This window comes from Parasteatoda tepidariorum, chromosome 8, assembly GCF_043381705.1.
Source record: "Parasteatoda tepidariorum isolate YZ-2023 chromosome 8, CAS_Ptep_4.0, whole genome shotgun sequence".
In the NCBI taxonomy this organism is placed as follows: domain Eukaryota; kingdom Metazoa; phylum Arthropoda; class Arachnida; order Araneae; family Theridiidae; genus Parasteatoda; species Parasteatoda tepidariorum.
Window position 1 is genome coordinate 76,924,611 of NC_092211.1, and position 25,079 is coordinate 76,949,689.

A 25,079-nucleotide genomic window follows, 5' to 3' on the forward strand; every position below is an offset into this window, starting at 1 on the left:
GGATCATCCTCAGGGATGTTTCCCAGACTGTCGCCAATAGCCCATTGTGCAGCTCTAGTGCGACGTAAATGAACTACTACTACTTATACAAAAAAAGTATCAAAATACCTAATGGTACTGTTTATATAGCTTTTCCTTCGGCTTCATTTACAATTTCTTCCAGCACTGTAAAAAATATAGCGTAATATTTCTTTGAATTTAATATTGAAAATCTCCGAAAAATTGAACGAAGGAACACTTTATTTCAAGTTAACACCACATCGAGAACTCATTTCCAGTTTATTTGGTATAGTTAAATCTAAACATTTGTAAAGGAAAATGTTTGTACTAATTTCCCTGTAGAAAAATTTCCCGTTGTAATATGCATGTATGTTTTTAGTTGCGTATTGGAACGGTATTAGCTACTTTTAAAATGCATAAATTCTGTCCGCTTCTCTTCTGTTCAGCTTAGTCGGAATTTTGTCTTAATATTTTCTCTATGTTACGGGCATGACTGGTTTGCAAGCCATTTTTATTTAAGGTATCCGATTAGCTTCGACAGCTAATTTTTACAAGTAGTACAAATATAGTACAAATATAGTATAGTAATAGAGTACAAACAAAAATAACGTATATTTAGGAAGCTAAGATAACAGGAATTCTAAATTTATCATGAAGAAAATTTCGAAACTTTTGTTTCCAATATCCAAATTCATGTATTTTTACAAGTCCTTAAAGAATTCCTTAAGGAATTAATGTATAGATGCATCCTAAATTAATAATTTTTGCTTTAGATTGTTTCATAAATATAATTTTAGTGACTCTTATGTGTGTGTATTTTATCTTACTGTATAAATTTTAATGTCATTGAATACCGAAAAGGTTGACAGCTACTTTACACCAAGTAGTGCTAACGAACATTCTTGGACACACAACACAACACAAGTTTCGCAACACAAGTAACTATCATTGATTAATATATTGATGTAGTGAAACACTGCTTCAGTTCACCACTGTGATGTAAAGTAGTTGCCGCCATTTTTGATGTTAAATACAGTAACATTTTTCAAAGCATATTGCTAGTTAGTAATCTTCCCCTAAAGCATGTCTATAAGTATTTTTCCCTAAAAATAAAAAATAAATTTTCGACTTAAAACCAGCTCTATTGGTTTTCACGTGTAGGGTAGTTTTTAATTAAAATTACCCTATTTTACCCTGCAAAGTATCCTTTCTGTTTGACGGATGTCTATGAAATTTCATTGCAAAGAATATTTATACTTACAGTAAGATAAGATACACTTACCATGCCATGTTCAACATCCAAGTCAATAAATTTCTTTTTCTAAGTAATGTCTTATGAACCATCAATTTAAGATGCATATATACACTAATTCTTTAAACAATATTATACATTTTAAATTAAACATAGGCATATCAAAGAAAGAATATTAAGACAAATTCGAACAAGGTTTAAGAAAAGGCTTAACAAAACTTAACTCAAGGCTTAAAGGCTTAAACTTTGGCTTGACAAAACTTAAGGAGATTGAAATAGAACATTATAAAATTATTTACAATTTACAGAGACTTAAAAACTAAAATATAAATATCCTCATAACACAACTTGAAACATACATACATCTTAGTCGAGCGAACTTTTGTTTCAGTAAATATATAGCAGCATTGATGACAATAACAACTACAAACTCCAGCCAACTTGTTCTTAAATACGAGCAATCTACAAACGATGTCCAAAGCGTGCGAACATTTGTGTTTTCGGAAGGAAAAATATTTAACTTATCGTTCGAACGCAATTGATCTGGTGTAAACTTTTCCCATTAGAAGAGTCATGTTTAATTTTCCCCTTTTAATTGAATAGATTAGTTCGATTTGGTGTTATGCTGAAAAAAGTGCCCCTTCACATAATTTTAGGGTTGTTCAACATCCAATTTAAGGAGATAGTAGTATGGTGTTAATATTATATACAAATTACATGGACCATGAAGAAAAGATCTGAGATAAGAAAAATTAGTTCAAATTTTGATAGCAAGGAGAAAAAATAGCTACCATAACGGAACAAACCTTAATTTAGAGAGCAATCAAAACTATAATGAGTTTTAGTTCATGCTGTATTTACATTCCATTTCCGACGACCAGATGTTCAAAACTCGTTATAGCGTATCCCACAGTAAAAAGCTCTGGAAATAAATGGTAATGAATGAGTACTACTACTATTATTACTCTATGACAGTAACTTTCGTCTCTCAAAAATTTCGTCACATTGCGTAAATCCTTTTTCTTACATGAAAATCATTTAGTGATTAAAATTTGAATTAGTTTTGTTTTGCAGATTTCATTTCCCTGTAGTATTTTAGCCATATACATTGGGGGTTAAAAATCCAAATCTATCAAAGGTTCCAAAGGTGAATGGCAAAGAATTTCTCCAGTTTTGATACTTATATTTATGACAATATCATATTACATTCTGGATAACAGTAGCATGTAAAATACCCATCAGAAATATTATTAAGAAGATTAATTTCAAATCTTTTGCATGACTTTCATGTGTTGATGTCTTGATATATGAGGCACTCAATATTATAATTATCATTATTATTATTATTATTATTATTATTATTATTATTATTTCTATTATTATTATTATTATTATTTCTAGTATTATTATTATTTCTAGCATTATTATTATTTGCCTATTAGAGTTCTAAAAGTGAATAATTTATCTTTGCTTTCTCTAAAGTTATAAATTACTCTTAAAATTTACATAAAATAGCAATAGCGTAAAATAAATATTGATAAGAACTTCAAAAGCAAAGTTTCTTAACTATAGTAATTAATCTTTTTAAAAGATTAACTTAGTTTCGAACAATAGAACCTGCATTAATTAAACTAGAAAAGTTAATTTTTTTTCCTTGAACTACAAAGAGATTAAATGATTAAATGCTTAATTAATTCCAAAAAACACAGAATTTGAAAGAAAATCTTTTCGTAGATCAGAGATTTAATCTTGTTAGTAAAACCAAAAAATAGGACTTTTCTTCCTCCCGAAAAGCTCGTGATTTCCTGAAACTCGATCTCATTTAACCTGAAATCTATTGATCGAGTTTAAAAGTCGTTAAAATTCTATAGTCATATTGAATAAAACAAATAAAAGGGGTGGAGTTTAAAAGGTGGAACAGTGCTATGAACAAAGGACTGTGTTTGAAATTTGAATTATTCAGTTTTTGAATACGGTAAACCTTTTAAATCAACATTTGTTTAATTGAATTTAAGTAGTTAAAACAAAAGCTGAAAATTGATTTAAATAGTTTCAAAAGCATATGAAAAACTTAGAAATCGAATGATGATATAATGACTTCCCACTATCTAATATCATCTCCTCATCCCACCTTTTCTAAGCAACTAGCCCCATTTTTCAGTGCTTTATCGCTTAACAGCCGTAGTAGGAACATCCGGCAATTTTGACTCCAATCAGACAACGTAGACAGTGCTTGAGCTGGTACCCATCTAACCAAAATTTTACCATAGTCGAAATCATTTTAAACCGTATTTAATTAATAAAGAATAAAATGTGATTCTAAAAATTTTGTCCCCACATTAAATAAAAAAATAAAATCTTCCGGGAAAACCTGAAGCAATGGCAAGTATACTTTACTAATATCTTAAGTAAATATGTAAAAGACTAAACAAAAAAATGTCTGCTCATAAAATCGTTATCGAATAATTATAGTTCACAAAAGTAAAATATCACATCGTGAATTATTCCGGCTACTGCGATATAAGTGTGCTTTTTCTACAGCAGCAACAAAAAACTATATCACAGCAACTTCTTTCGGCTAGTAGAATAAGCATCGATTTCTACTTGGATCTGAATTTGATTGGATTCGTGGATCGATTTCTACTTAAAAGCAAATCCAGATTATCAGTTTTATCAGAACTTTTTTTTACATAGAAAGTACCCGAAATCTCCGACTCCAATTGAACTGATTTCCTTCAGATATTTCCTTCTAAATATTCTAGATACTCTGAAAAACGCTTATAAAGTTCGTCTATTTCTAAATAACGTATTAATTAAAATACGTTAAAATACATAAATTTAAATTAAGTATTAATTTATACTATCAGGCCAAAAGTATACAGACCTAAAGCATCATGGTGTAGGGGTGTTTTATATGATTTTGCCTAGGTTCCTTGTTCTTAAAAACGTGAACTCTGAAATGTATACAGTACTGATACTTTCGCAACTTTATATCAATATTTCGGAGAAGACCCATTTCTCTTCTAGCAGAATTAACTGCTACAATCTGACATCGAGACTAACGCAGAGTTGAGTACTCAAAAACTGAACATGCCTTCTCTAAGCATCGATATAAATCTCATAGAACTAATTTTGTACGCAGATGTAGATTACGTAGCCAGCCAAATCAAGCATACTCACTGCCAGTACGGAGATCGGCTTTTGTGGTAACCCTAGAAGACGATTCCTATGTCAAACTATCGGAAACTGGTTCAGTCTCCCCAAGATGCCATCAATGGAAAAGAGAGACTTACATCATATTCTTATTTGAATCAGGACTCTCATAGTCCGAATCCAAGCATATCCAGATACTTCTAGTAAAATAATGCATCAACAACTACTATTTTTACTTTGAATACGTCACTACGCTCTATTCATTCCACAAACGATATTGTCTGAAAAAAGCTACTTTAATTTAGACTTTTCTCCTTAATCGAAAACTTTAATGTAAATCTTATGAAAAGCTGTAGCTGAAAGAATAAATTTTAAAATTAAAATAAAATTTCGATTGTTTTGAGTTATGAATTCCAAAGTTCCTTCATTACTCTACATTTTTACGAACATTTTTTCATTCCTTTTTCTATAACAATTTATTTGCTGAATTAGAACTCGAACGAGAAATAGTTTGAAACTAAACTTTTAAACATCTTAAACTTGATTCTTTTAACTGTGCTCACTATCAACAATTTGGTGAAATCTTTGCAATTTTTTACTTTTTTCATTCAAAAAGAAATTTTTTTTTTAATATTTTATGTCGTTAAAACTAAATCAAGAGGAGCAAAAAAATGCGTACTTATTATTTTATAACCAAAAAATCTATTTGTATAAAAAAAAATTAGGTTAAATTCGCGGGACACTTTGAATAATTTCCTCTTCAATTTGAGGCAAACAAATCTAACACTCTGTAATTCGACAGTTAACAAATAAACGAAGAATTACACACTTTACTCGTAAACAAGCTTTTTGAGCAGTGTCCATTTTCATAAACAATTTTGAGCTATCAAATTCAAAAATTCACCTACAAAATGGTTTTATGACAACTTCGTAACTTGTTTTCCGATTTGTAATTCGTATTTTTTTTTGGTGGAAACTTAACTTTGATAAATGAGTGTTATATTTCGGTAGAATGGATAATGTTGTTAAAAACGAGGTATTAAACTATAAACTATTTTTATAATAAATTTTTCTTAGACGCTAAATAGCATTTTATAGGTTTTCTAAGGACATAATAACGTAACATCTAATATTCTGAATGCAATGCCCTTAGTATGCTTGAATTAAATGTTGCAAATATTTCCAATTTTGAAACGAAGTTGAGTAGTTATAAAAATATGTTCTCAATCATATTTCAAAATGAAAACATTCTAAATATACCTTAAATTTTTAAAATATGTCAATCTTCTAAATACAGCATTTCATGAACTTCAAAAATAAATAACTAATAGCAATTGCTGCCATTTATCATGAATGATAAATCTTATTAATTTGTTGCAGTTTCTTTTATATTTAAAATAATTCTTTTAAAAAATTGAATTTTTAAAGTTTTACTTGAAAAAATAAAATTACATCGAACATAAAACACTTTTTTTCAAAAAAAAATTTTTGACAATTTTTACAAACTTAAAGTAGTCTTGCGAAGAAATAAAAACAAATTCAATAAAATAAAAGCTTTGACTTAAAATAAATATAATAATTTTATTTATCATTCCTTTTAATGGGACAAAACTAAAAACAGCTCGTGAAATCATAATTACTTTTCTCCTAATTAAAGGGAAATGACTGTCATTTTTTACGCCAGACTTGCAATTTTTTCCACTTCAGATCGAAGTTGATTTTATACTGTAATCCCTAGATATTTTTTTAATTCAATTAACAAAAACTTGAAATCGAACAAGTGCAAATGAAAATATTTTTCAACTGTCATTTTCACTTTATCGCTTTTAAAAGTTTTTTTTGCTGAAACTAATAAAATTTTGTACTTTGTTTATAAAAAAAACGATAATCAAATTAAGCTATTCGATTTCACCACATTCGATAATAAATTTTGCTGTCAAATTTAATTAAGCGTTAATAAAAAAAAGAGGTTCCATTAGTAGAAGAGAAAAATACTTTTCCTAAGTCAACAAATTTAAACATACTTTGTTATTCAAAACCAAATGAAAAGGTTAGTAAATACTTTTGAAAGAAATAAAGACATTTTTCGAGTTATAAAAGGTCCTATATAATAGCATTCATTAAAAATTAGCGATGAGTTAATAAATACACAAGTGGGCGACCTTTATGCTAAAATACAACTTAAGGTAAACAACGTTTAAGAGCACAAAAAATATTTATAAATGCAGACAGCTGTTTCGGATGCTCAAAGGGCAACCTTCATCAGTGCAACAGAAAGAAATGAGAGGAAACAGGGTAAATATATAGAGAAAGGTGACGTCACAGGGGGGGTTAGAGCAACGGCCAATAGGAGGGAAGGGTGAATGGATGACGATGAATGGTACGCAAGGAACAAAAAGGGGGGTTAGTTAGGTTTAATGATAGATTTCCAAACAGGATTTCCGAGATTTCCTTATCTTTTTCCTTATGCAGGATGCTTAAAAGTAACAGGCTTAAAATAAAGGGCAAAGCAGGCCTACGAATAAAAAGGAAACAAATAACATAGTATTGCAAACCAAAAGAATAAATAAAGCAAAACAATGAAAAATTGGACAACCGAAGCTGACGTCGTCAGGGGTACCAGCCCCGGAAGTCATAAATGCAAAACCTTTTCTATCGAGAGAGCACGGCAAATATCTAAGTTGCTCTCTCGGTTCCCCAAAGGTTTTGCCCAAGAGAGTCCAGGTAGAGAAAATACAATACAAATTACAAAAACAAAATGCAAAAGTATAAAATAGTCATAAAGGCAAAACCTTTGGGGTACAGAGAGAGCAACTCATACATTTGTCGTGCTCTCTCGATAGAAAAGGTTTTGCATTTATGACTTCCGGGGCTGGTACCCCCTGACGACGTCAGCTTCGGTTGTCTAATTTTTCATTGTTTTTATTTATTTATTCTTTTGGTTTAAATTTCCTTTTGGAATTTCTGCTGCATTGCTCATTTTCCACTGGAAGTGTAGTTTCTAATTGCTTTAATTATTTTGACTTCTTATTACACAGGGTTGAAATCTCTTTCCGAAGCCACTTAAAGTAACTTAAAATTATGCGCTGTGCATAACAATAAACAAAAATTCTACAGGTTATCGAGTAATTTCTCAATCGGTTTCAGACAAAAAGTTTTCGAGGTGATTTTGAAAGATTTTTCTTTTTCATAATTTTTCTTTCTACTTTTGTTGGCAACTGTGCTTTACATTTTATTTCCGAACTGTTCAGTTTTTTCATTTCACGTGTTGCAGTCTTGAGAATGGGCACCGGGATTGCAGATAAGCAATCCTTATATGTATTCAAACTGAGGAAAAATTCTAAGCGATCCGATTGATTTTCTCGTCAGAGTAATCTGTGACGTCTTTTTGTTAAGCGTCCTCATATTTATATATTACTCGTAAATATATATTACTAAATTAGCAGATATAATTATTATAGTATTTATCCTCCAATACTCCACACATTATATTAGTTTTCAATTCAAGCTTTGTTGTTTGACTTTTATGGGAATAAGGAATAAAAATAGAAGTACAATAAAACTTTTAATTGATAGTTCATTGTTTTTACTTAATGATGTCAAAAAGAATTTTGAAATAAAAAAAAATTAAAACACTAACACGTGAAACTGCTTAAAATAAGTTATGAATTTAAAATAAGTATTAAAAAAAAATCATAATTCATGCAGAATGTTTAATTTAATTCCACAGTAAAATATAGCATCAGGGCTAAAATATATGAGTCTTAAAGTTTTAAGTCATGTGTATTAATTTAAAGCGTTTACTACAAGAGAAAATACTAATTTAGTTAGATTAATATCAGTTTCTATCTATCATATCAGTTTTTAAGAAATAAAAAGAGGGAAATTAAAAGAAATAGAGACAAAAGAGAAGATCTTGATTAAAATGTGATTTCTATGTCTTTAAAAGAAAGGGATTAATATGATATTCTTGAAACTAAAATTATCGAAATAAATTCAAATTCAATGAGGAAAATAATTTTCCTAGGAAAAAGTCTGACATATCATTTTTTTAAAGTAACTTATGTTCAAACTCATTCAATGTTAAAAATATCAAGTCTAGCTTAGTAACATTAGCTATACGTCACAGATGACGTTGATAAAAAATTCAATCAAATCGCTAAAAATCTGTCCAGTCTAAATGGTTTGGTCACCGCAGGTGGTCAGCCGACCCGCAATGCGGGTTTACGGCTTTTCACGGCCCCCACGCAATCACATCTCCCTCACACTCCGGAGGTCGTCAGGACCCAGGCCCGTCGGACACGGAAACCACTCAGCCGTCACCCAGAAGACGCGTGTGCAGTTCTGCGCACCTAATGCCTAATCCTACAACCCTACAGATCTACTAAGCCGTCTGTCGAGGCTTCTGCAAGGCAAAGGTTAGTGCATACACAATAATACAATAAAATTGAAATTACAATTACAGTTAAATTTCAAAATTACTATTACCAATTTTAATAACAGATTATCAGTTATCAATTACTCGTCACAAGTTTGGAAGTTAAAAATTACTTTAGTCTGAGAGATATTATTTAGCAGCTGGCATTATCTTAACTTAACAAAACGTTAATAACCTTAATTATTTAATTGACATTACATTATTATTCAATTTACTTAAATTATAACTTGAATTAGTTAATTGATTACTATTAGGTTTAGCTTATCTACCTATTATTTTAACTATTTATAGTATTACACTAACTAAACTATTATCAGAATCATTTGGAATAGTACGATTAAATTACATTACAAATACAAAGGGTGGTCTAATAGTTGTAAGCACACAGTGTTCAAGTGGGCAAATCTTTTTCTTCCATTTTTAATTATGAAGTCAATGAAAGTTTTATTACCAAGTTAGTTTTAATATTTATTCTATAAAATTCTAATTCCAATGTAAAGCGTCACAGGATGTAAAGAAATTCGTTCAAACTGTATAATGAATTCCTTTTATTGAGAGCAAATTTCTCTAATTCATTGGTTCTACTGATATATTTTAACCTATAGTTAAGTTTAACCTATATATCTAACTAGTTAACTATTTTTGACGCTAGATTCAACTATAATGAAAACTTTTTTTAAGTATTCAAGAGCCTATTATTTTTTTTAATGAAAAAGTAAATGTAATTGTCAGCTTTGCTGCATAACTTTAAAAATACCTTCATTAACAAATCTAAAGTTTAACGACCATTAGTCTCATATTTCGTTAAAATTTAAAAGTCTAAACATAAAAATAGCTTTTGGGAAAGTAATTGCACCGTTAGGGAATAATAATATTTTTCTGTTGCATTCTCTTTTTTTCAGGAATATAACATTTTTAATTAAGCAAACCAAACTGAATGCCTCTAATAAATAATATATTTAAAAAGTTTAAAAAAAAAATAAAGTAATGCAGTAAATTTCTTTTTTCAAAATCATTACTTTTATTTAGTTTTTGGAATATTATATTCATGCAACTAAAGATAATATCGGCAAATAACATCTTTTCTATGTTAAACTTTTTTCAAATGGAAATTACATATAGTTTTTATACAACTAAAGGAAATTCTGGCAAATACATCTTTTCTGTGTTAAACTTTTTTAAATGGAAATTACATATAGTTTTCATGCAACTAAAGATAATATCGGCAAATAACATCTTTTCTATGTTAAACTTTTTTCAAATGGAAATTACATATAGTTTTCATACAACTAAAGGAAATACTGGCAAATACATCTTTTCAGTGTTAAACTTTTTTTAAATGGAAATTACATATAGTTTTCATACAACTGAAGAAAATACCGGCAAATAGCCTCTTTTCTATGTTAAACTTTTTTTAATGGAAATTACATATAGTTTTCATACAACAAAAGGAAATACTGGCAAATAACATCTTTTCTATGTTAAACTTTTGTTAATTGGAAATTACATATAGTTTTCATGCAACTAAAGGAAATACCGGCAAATAACATATTTTCTATGTTAAACTTTTTTAAATAGAAATTAGATGTAGTTTTCATACAACTAAAGGAAATACTGGCAAATACATCTTTTCTATGTTAAACTTTTTTTAAATGGAAATTACATATGTGGAGAAACTGGAACTAGTAACGCCCCCTAGTGAGAAACTAGATAAAAAACTCAGAGACAGAGAGAGTGAGAGAGTGTGAACGAACGATAGAAAGCCTGCCATGCAGAGCTCCTTATTTTCTTCTTCATATATGTTTTGTTTGTGAATGTGTTGAGTGCTAACCATAATAATGTTGTTTAAAATAAAATAAAAGTTAGCTAGCCGTTGGTTTTAATTCCCCCCTAAGCACCACACGTCACACATATAGTTTTCATGCAACTAAAGGAAATACCGGCAAATAACATCTTTTCTCTGTTAAACTTTTTTAAATAGAAATTAGATGTAGTTTTCATACAACTAAAGGAAATACAGGCAAATAACATATTTTCTATGTTAAACTTTTTTCAAATGGAAATTACATATAGTTTTCATACAACTAAAGAAAATATCGGCAAATAGCATCTTTTCTATGTTAAACTTTTCTTAAATGGAAATTACATTTAGTTTTCATACAACTAAAGGAAATACCGGCAAATAACATCTTTTCTATGTTAAACTTTTTTCTTAATGGAAATTACATATAGTTTTCAATGAAACGTTTCAGAGAAGAGGAAAATAAAACAATATTGAAAATTACTTTCCACATTATAGTTTAACAGCATTTCTCAAAAACTAAGCTGAGATACTTTACAAAACATTTCAAATGTAATTTGTATCCATTTTAGATAAATCTCAAAAGACAAGAAAGGAAAAGAAACAGAAATATTTGAGACGTTCAAACTGGAATTGAATTTGAGACCACCAAAAACCAAGGGAAAAACTTATCTAAATAACTTTTTCGCGTTTGTTTTCCTTAAAATACTCCAAAGCTTTTTTTTATCATTGAAAATTTGATTTTATTTTTAAATTTTACTTTCATATTAAAGGTACTTATACCAATATTCATTCACTAAGAATCGTTTGAAAAAATATTCAATTGAAGAATTTATAACACTACGCATTTGCCTGAATAGCTTAGATAAGCATAAAAATAAAATTGAATTGCGTAAGTTGTATTTATCTTTCCTTATTGATAAAGTTTCCTAATAAAATAATTTTTTAATGTAAAAGTTTTAAATAATAGATATTTGAGACCTGTGAAACACAATGTAGCTTTACAGCAGAGTTTGGTTTAAATTTCAAATCTATCTATAAGTAAATATTAATTTGATAAGAGACCGTTATTTCTGAAATCGTCCGTTGTTTGCTGTATAGTTTAGAATGAATTTGGGAAACTTAATTGACCTTGCTGTATAATCTGTATAAACTCAAACTATATTCCTCAAAAATTTATATTTTAAAAATATTTCTCATATTTGAAAATATTTGAAGGACTTAATAAAATTTTTCAATTTATGAATTTATTTCAATCCGTTATTTTCTTGGTAAAGCATATTTTTAAGAAATATAACTAAGTAAGCGTTGTATTGCTGCAGTTAGGTTGCAGTTGCGTTGTAATTTTTTTATTTATCGAAACAAATTTAAATTAAACTATTTTTGTGGAATCAATATTTTCTACATAAGAAAACTTTTTAAGGGCTGAATAACATTTTTTAAATAATAAATTTGTTTAAAACCACTATTTTCTTGGTACACCATATTTTAAGGAAATATAATTGAATAAGCATTGCGTTGTTGTTGCCTTGTAGTTCCTTATTTATTGAAACATGTTTAAATTAAACCATTTGCGTAAACCCAATATAGTATCTATTGTGTAGATCGCATTTAATTTGTGTTTTAATAGAACCTGATTGAAACCTCATGGGAAATATAGTTTTGAGAGTATTTATTATATTAAGTACAAGAATACTATTTGCATAATTTTGTTAGAATGTCGCAACACTATTGCTCAATTTTTTTTAAAATCATAATATGCGAATTGCATATTAACACAAGTTATCTTACCTCTAATCAGATAGAATAACTTCGTAAGAATAGCCACCTACTAATCTTCTTGCATAATATTGTTAAATTACATATTGTTGATAAATAGCACAGCAGATCTTAGAAACCCAAAGCTATAGTTAGAGAATTATTCTAAGAATGAACAGTAGCCATAATGTATTTGCATATAAGGACTGCAAAGTTTCCTATTTAGATTAAACGTCAGCCTAGCGGTATTTGATAACTTTTGAGCATAAAACTTGGATAAAGTTTCAAATCCTTAAATGCTTATTATACGTACTTAAACGTACTTATCATCGTACCTATAACCTTTATACGTACGTAATCGTAAAAGTACTAATTCGTCTCTACATTCATTACTGAAATAGAATAATATAAAAATATCCCTAAAAATAACATTTTCCCTTTGATCTCAGCGGGAAAGGGAGTAAGTAGCCATTCCATAACTTAAATACACTGATGTCGATCCCTGCCTCTAACTTCTGTCGTTGGCGGAACCTTCGATCGAAATTTGAAAAGAAAATTCTTCGCATGGAGAATGCGGTGTTTGCTGGAATATCAGATACAAAACGATTTTGAATACATCCACTTGAGACATCTAGAAATAAATAGCTTCCAAACGGCAACCAATCTGAAAGCAATCGGTCGCCATTTTTCGTTTCTGGTTATTGATTATTGTTTTCCCGTTAGGAAGTGTTGTATAATATACCGCTATAAATGCTTTAGCATCGATCACGAACCAGATGCCCGTTACTAAGAATTTAGTCTGTAGATTGTGAATATATAAGAACATGCATAAGCCAAGTCCGTAAAAGTGGTTTTAATTTGCATTGTTCGCTTTTTACTTTATTCCATTTGCTGAAAAAGTTTTTATTTTCTTATTATTTCCATTCTCACCTGATCTTACATTTTAAAAAATATTTTCTTGAAAAAAAAGCATAGTGACTTTTTAAATTTTTCTGCGAACAAATAGCATAATAAATGTCTCATAAATGTTTTTAAAATTTTCAACCGGAACATCTGACGAAACGTACTTTCACCTAAAAGCTAAAATACTACATAATGTTGCTTTCATATTTTTAATGCACTTTTCAATGTAGAAAAAAAAAATTACATCCGGCGCAATTTTTTAATTTTATCTAATTTTATAAACGAAATAATGATCTGCAGATTATTCGCCAGTCGAAAAATTTCATTAAACTTATGCGCTTTTTTTTTATTTAAAACTTTTCATAATCTTAATAATAGCAAATTAAGTTAATGTGTGTGCTAAGTTAATAACTTATGTGTTTTTTTTTATTTCGAAATTTTCACAATCCTAATAATAGCAAATTAAGTTAATGTGTGTGTTAAGTTAATAACTTATGTGTTTTTTTTATTTCAGAATTTTCACAATCCTAATAATAGCAAATTAAGTTAATGTGTGTGGTAAGCTAATAACTTATGTGTTTTTTTTTATTTCGAAATTTTCACTATCCTAATAATAGCAAATTAAGTTAATAACCCAATTAAGCAAATTTGTACAATCCAAACGCTGAATTTTGAAATCGGTTCAAGATACCGATTTAATAGTTCAAAGTTTATACTATTTTTCTGTAAATGTATTCACCACAAAAGCAGGGGTGAAGGAAGATAAAACTGTTTTGAGTCTTAAAGAAACTTATTTCCCTTCAGACACAACAGAAGATATCGTACAAAGCATGTCAGTGCTCTAAAAATAAAAAAGTTGTATTTTTGAAATGCGATATGTCAGAAACTATTCAACCAATTTCGTCCGAATTTTGAACTTTGCCGTGTAAAATTATATTCTATAAAACAAGGGAAAAATTGTATGCATTAAAATTATTTTTTTTCACTAATATTAAATAAAATAATAAAAAGTAATACATATTTACTAAAAGTTATTTTTTGCATAGCATTATCTTTGAAAAAACGAATTTTTATAATCATGCAAAAGTAACTTAATTCACTTAAAAAGCTCTCGAGATATGGCGAAATACATAAAGAATAAAATTAAAGTTAGGGGTCCAAACTTTGGACAGGTCTCTGAGCAAAATATATTTCGCAGATTGCGATTACATCCGATATTTTGTTGGTCAGAAATCGGAATCCATCGGGAAAAAAAGATTCTCTTTTTTTTTTTTTTTTTTTTTTNTTTTTTTTTTTTTTTTTTTTTTTTTTTTTTTTTTTTTTTTTTTTTTTTTTGAGAAAATTCACTTTTTTGTCTTTTTTCATCTTTACTAATTAATTTACAAATTTGATTACATTTTGTCAAACATATTGACTACGCCTTATATTTTGCTGGTCAGAAGTTCAAATTCCGGAAAAAAGGTACGTTTTTTAGAGAAATGCTCTTTTTTTCTGTCTTATTTCATCTGCACTAATTAATTAGCATATTTGAGGTCCCCCTCTAAAACCATTAAGATTGAACGAGAATGATCATTAAATCAAAAGTTATTCAGGGTGGTATGTTCGTTTTATTTGGGCACTGTACAATGAAGTCTTCGGGCAAAAAAGGTGATAAAATATTCTTTCAATTTTATGCAAATTTAATTATAAAATTCCATTCTCATAGAAAAACTTATTCATAATTTCGATATAAAATTGCTTTTGATAAATAAACTACTTTCCAAACAACAAATTACTAAGCTAGATTTGTGAGAAAAAAAATTCTTTTTTTTTCTGATATTTTTCTTAAATTTAAAATTGATTATACAAAAGAACGAAAATAAACAGAAAAAATAATCATGACAATTTTTTTTCTGCTTATTAACAAGCATTTAAATACACATATTTTAATTATATTTTTCGCATAGCAAGTCAATACCTCTGGGGGTACTGAATTAGAGATAGATCTTTCTCTGGTTCAGGTCAAAATTACGATCTGTGGATGAATGAATGGGTCCACCCTATAAACGGGTTGAGACTTATGTGTGTGGCTGAGGTCGTATTCTTGGCCGTAGATGGCGCCACTGGAAAACAATAAGAAGAGCCCTCCTTGCCTTAATGGCATACGACAACAACGCAACAATTAAAGTTTTCTTGAATAAAAATAAAAATAAATCGTACTCGATTAAGAACTCAAAGATTTCTAAACGTTTCAGAGAAGACTATGCAAACCATTATACCATATTTGTACTTTCAGCGCCATCTATGCTATTTTTATAGAACTACTAAATCTAATAAGGTAGGACTAAATCTTTTTTACTTCGAATATCATTCGGTGACCTTTCTATTGCTTCAAGAGACCATTATGTGCTACATAACAAGAAAAATTAACTATAACTACGTCTTAAAAATGCTCTTGTTACAAATAAATTATAGATTAAGATCAAGATTTCACAAAAAATTATATCTGATAAAATATGATAGTTTTTCAAAACTATGATGAAACAAATTAAAAAAAATATTCCTGTTGAAGAAGTTTATATTTTCCCTACTATTCTCTCATATTTCAACAATACTAAACTAGTCCATTTTTGATTAAGTTTTTATTTTTCCAGTTGAAAAGTTTTCTCGAAAATTTGAAAAGGAAATTTCATACTTTAAAACAAGAAAACTAAAAATATTTACTGCAAACGACTATAGACGTGATCATTTTTCTAAGATTTTTATACTTACATTAAGAAAGTATTTTTGATATTCATTAAGATCTGAACAAATTTTGTACTGCAAACTATTATTATTCAAAACAAAACTTACATAAGTTTTTGACTGAAAACAAAAAAAATTTTCTCGTTAAAGTAAAGAATTCATTTGCATTATTAAATGTTTTTTTTAATTTTCATAAAAATAGTTCCACCTAACAAACTTTAAACGATTACTGGGGTAAAATGTGACAATTCTTTTAACAAAAATTGCCAAAAGATAGATTTTCCGAAAAAGAGAAATAGAAAAATATTGTTTCCATCTTAAGCCTTTGAGTCAAAGCTTTGTATATAAAATTTCAGATTGACTTGCTAGTGACATTTCGAATAATTGTTAAAAAAACTTTTCTAGTAATTTCTAGAAAGAAAAATCAGCTTTATTTAAGTATAAAATATATGTTGTATGAAAAATTTCTAAAACACTCCAGGATAAAAAGTTTGTTTATTTTCAACTCTTCAAACAGTTTTTAATTTAATCCTTTTGTGAACGGCTTTCTGTTGTAGCTAATCATTTTAAAACTAAATTTTTTTAAACACAAATGCTGTGGCTAATTTTTCAGACTAAAGAACGATTCAAAAAATTTTCTGATATCAATGGGGAAAATGAAAATGGTAGGTTAAATTGTATTATTTATATTTAATTTAATTATTTATTTTATATACTTATTTATTAATGTTTTTAAAGCTATTAGATATTACACTAAATAATTTTTAACCATTTAAAAATGCCTTTATTTCTAACAGTCGCTTTTTTTAAATTAAGACAAATAATAATAAGTTTTAGTATAAATTTTTAGAGGAGCAGAAAAAAAAAATATGAAATTTTTTTTAAATATTTAAAATTTAAAATTTAAAAAAATTTAAAATTGAAATTTAAAAAGAATTTATTTAAAAGGCTTTTTAAATTTAAAAAAAAATTTTGAAAAATAAAATAAGGAAAAGATTTAATCTCGTCATCAACTCACCAGAAAAAAATAGTCTTTCTAATATGGTTTTTATACCGCCAAGGCGTACAATAGTGTGAAGAGCGCCAAAAAATTGAATCAAAAATTCAACTTATTACCAAAAAATGTAAAATTAAAATAAAAAATGCAAAATGAAACAATCAAGTAAAAATAGAAAATAAAAACTCGAGAAAATACAGACTAAAATTCAAAATGTAGTATATAAATATGTCTGCATTTTTAACTGTTGTTGTTGTCATGTCCATGGATGAGAGTTGTTCTCTAGATACCATTAAAAGAGCGGTTGATTGCAGCCGCCAGTTCTGGCACTTCCTAGCTATGAAGGATCTCCTGAAATGGCAGCATACCGAGCTTTAAGATATTTGCAGTAAAAATTGGACATTCAAAGATGTTTTTTGGTGTAAGTTGGGAATCCAAGTAGTTTTTGCAGTTGACATATGATCTGGCATTATCGGGAAGGATTTTCATTGCCCTATAATAAACTATCCGTGTCCATGGAAAAGAGGATTGCCAGAGCCTGGAAAAGTTGGACTTCTTATATTTTTAACTAGCTTTAGATGGATTGACTGCCTTGAAAAAGACATGGATATTCAGATAAACGAAAAATGTAGGACAGTCGCCGAACGGAGGGAAGGACTTCTGATGAAATTAGGGTGCACTCAGGGCTGTCGCGCCATTGAAGAAGAAGAAGATAAACTTTTCATCTTCAAAATCCTCCCTAAAATTATAAATACTTTCATTAGAGTTTCAATTATTATTTTTAATTATTTTTATTTTTTTATTTCCTTATCTAAGAAGACCATTTCATAAGAAGAAAGGTAGATTTCATTTAAATTACATGTTCCATTGAAGTAAAATTCGAGACAATAATAACATTCCAGGAGAAAATTTTATTCCACATTTAAAAATATTTAATAATATTACCAATGAAGCGAATCTTTCAATTAGCCATCACTTTTTAATAATCATCTTTTTTAAAATGGCTAAATACTTTAATAAGATGAGGTACAGTAAGGCAATTTATGTCAAAAACAGACCAGACATTTTAAATTAAATTAAATTAAATTAAATATTTTCTGCAAAATTAATTTGACATCTTAAACTGTGAGAAACATTCCTGGGCACAATCATTTTCTAATCGTGTATAATGACTCATATTTCAAATTTTCCTTTTTTCTTCATATAATATTCAATTGCATACTAGACACACTATGCATAATTCAAATTTAAGATGAATTAATAAACTTCATTTTAGACACGAATTGAATTGAAATACGAAGTTATCGTAAGTAAGACATAATTAATAAATGTTTTCGCAGAAACCTACCATCTGTATTTATTAGCTAACATCTGCATCGGGAAATCAAGATGCGGATCTGTTTTAATAAATTATGAGCAATCAATTTCCTTTCAAGTTTCTTAATTAATTCCATTTACTATACTAACAAATAAACCTCGACTCTATATCCAATGTGTTATTTGTTTATTGTTTTTGAATAATTTATAAATTTAATAACTACGGAAATGTTTAACATGGAAATAAAATTCAAACTAATCAAATCTTATAACTAAAACCAAAAACATGTAATGATCTCAAATGTTAAAAGTTATTAATTTACCCTTTCAAAAGTTTTTATTTATATTTATTACCTATCTTATTCAGTATTTTTTCACAAATCCTATCTTTATTATTTAAACCTATTTTTTTTTCCAATGGCAGGCACTGAATTTGAATCTCTTGCCTATACTATGCCAGAATTGTTGCTCATTTCGCGTTACCCAGTGGGCACCTGTGAACCTAAGTCACGGAGGTGTGCAACATTGCCCACGCCACACTGCCACAAACCCGTTTATAGGGTGGGCCACATTCATACATCACACACACACACAACAGAGGACAGCACAAAGNACGGAGGCGAGCAACATTGCCCACGCCACACTGCCACAAACCCGTTTATAGGGTGGGCCACATTCACACATCATATACACACACAACAGGACAGCACAAAGAGAGAGAGAGAAACATCCATGCCCAGAGCGGGATTCGAACCCGCAGCCTATGGCTTCGCAGTCAGGCACGCTAACCGCTCGGCCACCTGGCCGGCATTATGTAAACCTAATTTTGAAAGAGGTGCAAAACCGTAATTTGATTTAGTTAATAATTATAAGATTCGTTATTGGCAACATTATCTCTAGTAATTTTTGTGTATGCGAACTAACGAATGTTATTTTGATGTTGTTCGTTACACATTCTCTCTTCCTACCTCTTTTATTTTACCCGTTACTGAATTAAGCACTTTTACTTTGTTTACTTTCACTTAAATCCCTTACGTTTATTTCTCTATCTAAGCTATAAGCTAATTCTTTCATCTTGATTTCTTCCGGTTTTATGCTTTGAATGCTTCCAGAATTTTTGAGACGTCAATCAACTGAAATATCTGTAATTATTATGTATATGTATAGAGAAGATGTATATAAACAAGCAAAAAATAATGAAATTCGAAAATCAAAGATTTCCAGAATGATTATCTTTATACATTTGAAAAACAATTACTAATTTCTTGAAGAAATGAAGTAACATTTAGAAAAAGTGACTATAGTTTAAAGTGTTTCTCTGTCTTCAGAATATACACCTATAAGGGACAAAATAATATTGTATAAATATTCAGACATAAAATTACACTAAATATTTACAACCTTAAGATTTTTCTTTTATACAAATTAGAAAAAAATTGAATCATTTAGAGTTTTAAAATATTTTAACTTAGATTATTTTTAAAAAAAACTGATTATAATTCAGTATTTTATATTAAATTCAGAGAATTAAACTTTCATTCTTTTTAAAGAAGTCGTTGTTTTGTATCCGAATCATCTTATAATGTTCCGAATTAGAACATAAGAATTTGTATCTTACTTTTTCACGATTATGCATTATTTTTATTTATAAATGATAACATTATGATGTAAGAAACTAAAACTTACCTTAGACGTATTTTTCTCATGTAATTTGTACTGAACTTTTATTTGCAATAACGCATTATTATTATCAATAATACGTAAGCCGTCACACGAATACGCATAATTATTAAATTTAATATCGATAAAGAAACCAACACTTGCCTTACGAACTTTGTAAAATTCAATTTTACTCATTAAATACAACAGAAAATGGAAAGCTAAGAAAATAATAATTTATTAATGTTTTTATACTTGCAACTCCAAAATTAAATTGAAATTGGATCAGTTTTATTAAAAAGATGAATAATTTATAAAATCTATAAGATTTCAATATTTATTTATTTTCTTCAATTTTTTTTTATTTATTTTATTTGTTCAATTTTTTTTTATTTTACTTTATTTATTTTCCTTTTATTTATCATCAATGTTTAAACACATCTTTTTTAGTAAAAACTCTTGAATTTAAAATTTCTCTCTCTTTTTCCTTATTAGCCTTATTCCTTTCCAATTAGGTTAAGTTTTAAGTTTTCAAATTAATAATTTCAACGAACTTTGAAATTTAGACTTAGATAGACAACACTTCGATAGAAGCTTCTAAAACATACATGTCTTTACAGTGAAAAATGATGCTACAACAGAAACTTTTCATTGAGCGCCATCTAGTGGCAACAAGAGAGATGTATTACCAGTCTTTCAGCTTCTAGCAGTTATTATTCCCCAATATGAGCGTTTACGATAAATCTTATGCGTTTATTTTCGTGTGAATTTTTTGTTTTGAAACTGTTACGTGCTCCCACGTTTTAAATGTATTAATAAATAAGTTTAAAGTTATTCGGTACTTTGTTTTCGTTTTTTATATTTATAGAAGAGTGGTTACAATGCTGCAAATCACCCTAAATAATAGTCAACCAATAATTTCTATTACAACTAATAAATTACCAGTTTTAGTTAACCAATATTTAATCAAACGATTAATTAATACTCTTACATAGTTTACATAAAATGCATTTACATATTTTTAGCACTCCCTGTATAATAAATTTAGGTTTGTCAAGTCCAAAAATACTCTAAATAGGAAATTATCAATTTATTCGGTAAAAAAGCCACAGCTGTTTTCTAACATTATTGGTTGTCCTTAACTTATTGTTATTTTTCAATTAAGGAGAGTGACCACTTTTCATAATGTTTCATAAATAATGTTTCATTGAGAAATATTTCATATTTTGCCCTAAAAAGTTGTCACAAATATTATGTCTGAAATATTTTTTACAACCTCTTAGTGAAGTACCATTCATCTTCTGCGAAGGTGGGGGAAAAAAAGATGTTGAAAAGGAAAATAAGAAAACATATGAGACATAAATAAAAATTGTTGAAGATGACAACGTTTACTTTTTGGATTTGACACTGCCTTCACTTCTGCCATCCATTTTACAAGAGATTTCAAACAACTTAAAATAAATGTGACACGTGTAGTTTGCTAACCGGAAAAGTACTATTCCTTAAATTTTGTTCTTATTGATGCTTGAGACCAGTTTAAGTGTTTACAAAGCTAAAAAAAATAATGTGCAAAAAGTGAGAATCTTCTCCCAAGCTTTTTAGGCCAATAACATTTAAAAAAAAGCGTGTAAAACGAAACTATGTTTTTAAACATCGAAGAAAAACACATAGAGTGTTGGGGGTAAAAGGAGAAATGAAAGCAGCATTTGTATTATGCATGAAAGTACTAGTTTACGTATTTTGGTTACGTTTGCTGGAAGTATAATTTATATTAGATTTTTTTTTTTATTTTATGTATAACACTACGCACTTCATTAGCTAAGTGAAGTATAATATCTAGTCAGACTTAAGAGGAAAGTTTTAGTAAATGTTTTTTTAACCATGTTTACATATGATCCTTGTTGATTGCTCAGTATGCTTTATAGAATTTGAAAATAACCACCTTGATCCTCAGTTAATTCATTTTTAAAAAAAATATTCAAGAAATCGTGAGTGTTTCCTGCTCTTTAAATGAAAACAAATTCAAGAAAACAGTGGGTGATCCTTGTTGATTGCTCAGTATGCTTTATAAAATTTGAAAATAACCACCTTGATCCTCAGATAATTCATTTTCTAAAAAAAAGAAATATTCAAGAAGGCGTGAGTTTTTTTTCTCCATAAATATAAACAAATTCGAGAAAACAGTGGGTGATCCTTGTTGATAGCTCACTATGCTTCATGGAATTTTAAAATAACCATCTTGATCCTCCGTTAATTCATTTTTAAAAAAAATATTCATGAAAGAGTGAGTTTTTTCTGCTATTTAAATGTAAACAAATTTGATAAAATAGTGGAACGTTAATAGTGTTTAAATTGTTGCAACTAATTTTTATAACTGTATTCAAATCGGCGTTTTATTAACCATATTAATGATTAATATTTCGCTTTATGCACAGAATTTAAGAACGTTTGACAAACATATTGCTAGTTGCATTCAATGAGCTTATCTGACCCGTGGAGGCTCAGGGGATAGAACGTTCACCTCCCAATGAAGTGAACCGGATTCAAATCCCAACGATGGCTCTTCGATAGTGTTGACCACAGGTGCTGACGTAAGATATACCCTGTGGTAGAAAGATCATGTGTTATAGTCCCCTTGGCATCGGGCTAACCATGGGAGGTATTAGTGATTTTCCTCTCCATGTAACGTGAATGCAGGTAAGTTCCATCAAAAAGTCCTCTACGAAGGTAAATTTCTCCTAATACTTGATCCAGGAGTTCCCCTGTCTTCTGAATTGGGTTCAAAATTACAAAACTACGGAGTTCAGCACTTGTTAGTCGTAAACTCAAAAATTGGGTCGGCTGTTCAACGATTGTTTTAAAATAAAATAAGCTAATCTCAGTTATAATAAAACATTAATTAGACTAGCATTTTACGTTAAACTTGATTTAATAAATTGATATAATGAGTATATAAACCAAAATTTTATAATAATGTAATAAACTTTTTTCTGTATAATTCCACACACATCAAAATGGAGAACACTGGAAAAATAGTATAATTATTTTCTCACACCCGATTCACACAGACTCATAATATTTATAAACATTTTACTGACTTGCACTAAGGTGATACTTTATTTAAAAACTATTATAGTTATCCGCTTACTCTTAGAAACATCATTGCGCTAATGAAAATTATCGATTAGCTTCTTTGCGCCGATCCGATGACACTTATATTTATTTTTTCAGAACTTTATTCCTGTATTTTCTATGCCTATATACCGTAAAAAATTTTAAAAACTAAGTTTGAATTGACAAAAATGTTTCGAAAATCTCACAGAACTTGATTTAATATTATGTTTCCGATCAATTAAACATATTTTTTTATTTTCAAAAGTAGGAAACTAAATCGCATTGACGCCGATTTAGTTTTAGAGAGCAGCGTTGTTACCACTACAACTGTTCAATTCCCATTTACTAATACATTCGACATGTTAACTGGATTCCATCAGGAGAAGTCCCGCAGTGGACTGATCATAAAGTCACGGTTCCCAGTAGATCACCGAAGACAAGCGTCACTGGCTGCTGTCAGTAAGCGGGTGGGTGACCACTTTTATCAGCCTGCGTAAGTTCTTTACGCTGGCTGATGGTGCACGGTATCGGTCCTCGTTTAACTGTACTAACCTAAGGAGCTCGACTTCGAGCGCAGGACGATGGGCTACCAAAGCAGGGGAGCCATCCCCTCTGCAGATGATAAAAATTGCGATGGGATGTCTTCGGATCATCCTCAGGGATATTTTTCTAGACCGTCGCCAATAGCCCATTGTGCAGCTCTAGCGCAACGTAAATAAAGTACCTACCTATCTACCAGGTACCTTTTGATAGATGACGGTTGATATTGTAGGAAGCCTCACCAAACACAAGTGACTCACGGACGTGATCTGAACACGCCTTCCTCGACTGAAATGCCCATTTCGATTTAAACACACCTAGTTCGATGGATAACTTGAAGTGAACAGTTGATTTGCTATTTGTGACTGCGACATTGTCCTCCTCACGTTCTTGCTACTCTGTCTTTATCGCACACACGGGGACAACGGGGACCAGATCGTGACAGATCTTACAACCAGCACTCAAAGTCAAGTGACTTTAATACAGCTCTCCCGGCCTCTCACAAATCAGCAATGAATCAACTAGTGGTATTCATTCATAGAAATCTCTCCCGAATAAAATCCTGGTGGGGCAGTAAAGTGGCGTAACCACTACAACTATTAAGTTCTAATTCACTAGTATATAAGATAAGATATGTTAACTCGATTTTATCTTGAGATACTTTTTGAAAAATGACGATTGACATTATTGGTAGCCTAGTCCCGCAAGAGGTTTCCGAAATATTAAAAAACGTTTTGGAAAACTACATGCACTGTGGCTGTCCCCATATATGCAGAAACGTTTTTGGATTTTTTTTTTCAATGCACAATCCTTTTGAAGAATCCAAAACTGCAGAAATTTCGAACCATTCAACGTTAATAAATCTAATTCTGATGACGGCGCACTACATAATCTGATTATATAAATACCAGAAAATTAAAACTATTCAACATCAATGTATTTTGTTTATTATTGATCCAAAAAAAACTGTTTTAAAATATTCTCGATTCTTAACAATAAATCAAATATTATTGATAATACCCTTAATAAATAATCTAAAAATATTCTCGAGTACATTCGGAGAGTGAAAAAAATATTTTTATTTTTTTCCAAAACCGCTCTTAGAAAAGTATATTTTTAAAATATTCCATTTCATGTAAAGTTAGATGGATTGAAAAGCCGCATTACGTTTTTACAACTATGTAAAATATCTCTTATGTCACTTTTTTCTTCTTTTTATTTTTTTAGTAGCGTGAGAACTTTTTATTCTTTTCCAAATGGAGTTTTTGTATTTTTTGTCGAGTCGTGTTTCTTTCGTTCGAACTGAATTTCTTTCGGTGAGCTTAAACTACCCTTGAGCAAAAATGCATTTCAAAAATTATTATTTGAATATTCAAATGGGAATACTTTTAAAATTTGTTTATTTTTGAAAAATAACTAGAAT